The sequence below is a fragment of the Cariama cristata genome, unplaced genomic scaffold, assembly GCF_000690535.1.
Source record: "Cariama cristata isolate BGI_N322 unplaced genomic scaffold, ASM69053v1 scaffold12255, whole genome shotgun sequence".
Classification (NCBI taxonomy): domain Eukaryota; kingdom Metazoa; phylum Chordata; class Aves; order Cariamiformes; family Cariamidae; genus Cariama; species Cariama cristata.
The window spans coordinates 19345-24004 of NW_009617074.1; the positions used below are offsets into that span (position 1 = coordinate 19345).

General features: G+C 45.4%; 1 non-coding gene across 1 annotated transcript; it reads left to right on the forward strand.

Moving 5' to 3' along the window:
* Window positions 1–819: 819 nt before the first annotated feature.
* Window positions 820–902, forward strand: TRNAL-UAA. Its single transcript has one exon. It is a non-coding gene; the product is annotated as a tRNA-Leu (tRNA).
* The last annotated feature ends 3758 nt before the right edge of the window (window positions 903–4660 follow it).

A 4660-nucleotide genomic window follows, 5' to 3' on the forward strand; every position in this document is an offset into this window, starting at 1 on the left:
TGATTCAACAGAGGTTTTTCTGTTTTTTCTTTTTTCTTTTCTTTTCTTTTCTTTTCTTTTCTTTTCTTTTCTTTTCTTTTCTTTTCTTTTCTTTTCTTTTCTTTTCTTTTCTTTTCTTTTCTTTTCTTTTCTTTTCTTTTCTTTTCTTTTCTTTTCTTTTCTTTTCTTTTCTTTTCTTTTCTTTTCTTTTCTTTTCTTTTCTTTTCTTTTCTTTTCTTTTCTTTTCTTTTCTTTTCTTTTCTTTTCTTTTCTTTTCTTTTCTTTTCTTTTCTTTTCTTTTCTCCAGATGGCAGAAAAAAAGCTGTACCTCACCCTAAAGGAAAAAGAAAGACCCTTCTGCCATGCTTGCTTTCCCAGCTAAATGCCCTAGTAGAATCCCAAATGTAGACTGGAGGGGGTGAGGAGTGGGACCTGAGATGCAAGGACATTGCTTTAACCATGTGGCATGTCTGAGTGAGTGCTGTTGGGCTGTCAGAGCTGCACCCTTTCCCATGGGCACCCAGTGGGGCCAGGCTGAGACCCTCCAGAGATGCCCCTCCTGCACCAGAGTCCCTGTCAGCATTATCACCAGTGACTATGGTTCTTGCATGAGGACCTAGTGTGGCATGTAGGGGCTGTGCCACCCTCCATGGCTCGCGAGATCTGCTGCCTCCCAATGAGATGTTCCACCAGTTTGCTGGGGACATTAAAGAAAGATGCGAGGAGGGAAAGGTGTCACTGGGCTTGGGAAGTGTCTTGGGTTGGGACCCTGAGGGCTTGGTGAGGTGTGTGCCCTCCTCCAGGGGAGGAGCAGGTGGGCCAGGGGTGAGCTTACAGCCAACCAGGATGGCCGAGTGGTGAAGGCGTTGGACTTAAGATCCAATGGGCACATGCCCGCGTGGGTTCGAACCCCACTTCTGGTAGGAACCTTCTTTTTTTCTTGATCCAAAGCTCCCACCCCAGCTTTCAGAGCATCAGTTCAGAGTAGAGGTGGGAGCTCTGGGCCCTGTGCCCAGGGAGCTGAGGCCATTCAATGCCCCATTGTGACGACCCTGGTGGGACTGAGAAACCCTACCATCCAGGCTGAATGTGCAGAGAGACATGAACCAGTCCCTCTGGCACACAGGTTACGGACCTCATCTTTCATGCAAGGAGTGCTGAGACTGTTGAGGGCTTGAATCCCACACACTCCCAAATTAGCGACTTGTTTTTCCCATGGCAGAAATAGAAAAACCTGGCTACCCTGAAGGGGGGAAAAAAAAAGATGTTGAGCTCTAAACACCTCGGGTAAGTCACAAGCAGAAACCAGTGCAAACAAGTGGGTTCAGAAAGATGGGTTTGGGGTTTGTGGAGACTGCTTCTCTCACCAGCTCTGCTCCATGACCCCACACCCATTGTTTGGCTCACTGAGGGCAACTTTTGGCACTCTCCAAGGGGATTTGGCAATGTCACAACCCCCTGGAGCAAGCCAGCATGATAGGAAAGGGTTCTTGATGCTACTGATTAAATTTGGGAAATGCATGAGAAACTGAGAACTGCTCCTCTGTTGCACAGCGTCACTATGCCATAGTCTGTCTTGGGTCAGTGCCTACAAATGCTTGTGAGATTTTTGCTCCCTTCCTCGTGTGCATGCATGGGCACTAGATATTTCCCTCGGTAAAGGGTTAGCCTGCTGGACCCGCGGAGATGCTATCAGGTTTTCATTTGGCTGCTTTGCTCCAGCCTGAGGCCAATCGGAAATGTCCTACTGCTGGGACATGATTTGAAGTGATGGTGTTAATTTGGTTAATTAGGATTCCTGGGTAGCGTGCGCTTCTTGCAAATCAGCTTACCATTGTAGTGTCACTGCAAAGAGTTATTTGCTGGTGCATGGGGTTATGTATGAATTTATGATTATGATGTAGGACCATTAATTTCATGTTTGTGGCAGATGATACAGCTCAATTAAAAGTTGCACGTGAAGATCTTTGGCTCTGTCTGATGCACGAGAATCAGAAGGTGGCCTACAGGAAGGATTACAGGGCCTCTACAAGTGGCCATATAACAAACGGGGCAGGACCCAGAGGAGAGGACATGAGATGAATTACTCTGCTCCTCTCCCATTTGACTAATGCTGGGAGTGAAATCTTGTGTATATCCTCTAGAGCTGGCTTGTTGCAACTATCCTCAGTCACTAAATGATGCAAAGAATGACAAATACATCTTTAAGAGTATCCCAGGGGGTCTAAGCAGCACTATGGGTCAAGTCTTTTGCTTCTGATGTCTTGGAGTCAGAGTCCTGTCTAGTTCATGTGTCAAAGGCATTTGGTGGCCTCTGCTGAGTTCAAAGATGAAATCTCCTTATTTGAGCTTCTCTGTTGATCCATATTCTCACAAAGCTTATGTTTTTTCCACCCCAGGCGTAGGGGTTCTGGTCTGTTCCTGATCCCTCGAGGATGTTTATCCACTTTGCAAAACTGTTGGGCACCAGGAGCTGAATCAACAGCCTTTCTATCGCACAGCCTGCCAGAGTCATATGGATGGCTAGGGCCAAATGTTAATTTGACTCGGGACTGAGCTCAAATGGCAGACCCATGTAAGGACGTGGGACTGGAGATTCGGGGACTGAAATAGCAATGAATCTAGTGGCCAGGGTAGGTGAGGGCTGTGGAGGACTGATAAATAAACTGCCTTCTACGAAGCCACAGCTTTCCTCCTTCTCACCCCATATCCTCCAAGTGTTTGACAGAGCTAAAAAGAGCAGCTTGTCCAATAGCCATTTCCATGTATCATATTTATTAAGAGGGTTACTGCAGGTTAAATATCAATAGTTTATTACAAATATATTTATTATAGATTAACTATGCAGTATGCACATCTGTTATGTTGTGGTTAAAAGTAAACCTCAGTGAAAGGTTTCTAATAATGAATTTGTGTTGAAGTAGTATACAATAAGTATCTTCAGCAATCTTACTCTCAATTTCACAAGACAGTTTTATGTTCAATAAATACCTAGAGATTATTAAAAACATATTTATCAAAGATTAACAGTGATGAAATAGATACAAATCTAAGCTGTTAAGCTCAATACGCATCCTTATAATAATCAATTCCTATATTAAAACACAATAACTGCCTTGTTTAATCTAAATGAAGTGGTTTTTTGGTATCTTTGTAAGTGCCATCTTTTACTGTGTGCTCCTGCTTGCAGATCTCAGATTAGATCCTGGGACATTTGTACTTAAAATAAATCAAGTACTTAGGTAAAAGCAAAGCAGTCCTGGGATAACGCAGGCTGTTTCAGGAACAGAGAGCTAGAGCTTCAAAGGATGTAGGTCAAAGCCACTCCACAGGCACTAGAGCAGCTAATCTAGCTTGGCACAGCTCTGTATCCCTGAGAAACCCTCGTATCCAGTCTGACCTACAGCTCATACCACCACCTCCAGCCACACCGCTTCCAGGACTGGGAGTCTGGAGCAGCAGCTCTCAACTTTCTTTACAATCACAGATGCATCCGCACTGTTTTGGATACAGAAAGCTACCACCTGTCTTGTATCCCTTTATTATCTAGCACTTGGAGGCAGAGTGCTAAAATGAGCTAACTATTTAGGAGATAAACAAAATGTTATTGTTTTACTCTTGTAATGCTACTGTTGTAATTGCTGGCTGGTGGGTAACAAGAGCTAGTACCTGTGTCTCTGCCTGTGCCTGTGCCTGTCTGCAGGTGCTGGGAGCTGTGCCCCAGACACTCACTTTTTGTGAAAAGTGTCATGGGCTGTCTAGGTGCCTCATGGAGCATCAGTGACCTTTGGACCACAGGAGGATTCAGACCCCACAAGCATCCCCCAGCTGGCCTGGATCCAGTGCCTTGTCCCAGCATTTGGTGATGGTTTTATCCCACGTTTGGGCTTGGACTTTTACATCGGTGGAGCTCAGTGCCAAATGTAGGTAAGGATACAAATCAGAGGCACCTAAACTTGAGGGAAACTGCACACTGTGTGTCTAAAATATGGATTATGCCATGACACAAGAGGGCTGTGTGAGTTGTTGACCCTGTAATGTATTGAGGCGTATTTGCCTCTTGTGATGGCACGATCTCAGAAAGCAGTCTGAGAGGGACAGACATCCCCTACACTGCTGCTCAGCAGTATCTCAAATATATGGTGATTTTCCATCTCCCAATTGTTGATTTTCTTCCTTTAAGAGTTTGAAAACCAGGTTCAGGCACTGCCTTAAGGGATGCTACTTCTGCGTTTTAGATGCTATTGAGCAGTTCTGTAGGATCAGATGTATGCATGGGGCTGCCAAGGAAACCCTTCAAAGGCAGGGCAGAGTCAGGGCATGAAGGCGGCAGCTGGCCAGCCTTTCAGAGATGGAGGGACCTGTTGGAGAGATGTTGGTCGAGAAGAAGTGGGGAGTTTCTCTCTTTTATCAGCCACCTGGAGAGAGAGAGAGATATGTGTGTGCATATATATCTGTATCTCCTGGTATATGACTCCCATCTGTGCTCGTGCACCAGTATATGGTGCAAGTATTTGGCTTTGAGGGATGCATTTGACTGAAAAGATGTCCCATACAACCAAGGAAGATCTTTCTGTGCTCAGCTGGGCGAGGGCAGTCCTGGCTTCTTTGGGTGCTGTGGGGATCCATCATATTTTGGCATGGTCTGGTCTGCATGATGCCTTCAGCGACCATCTGTTGC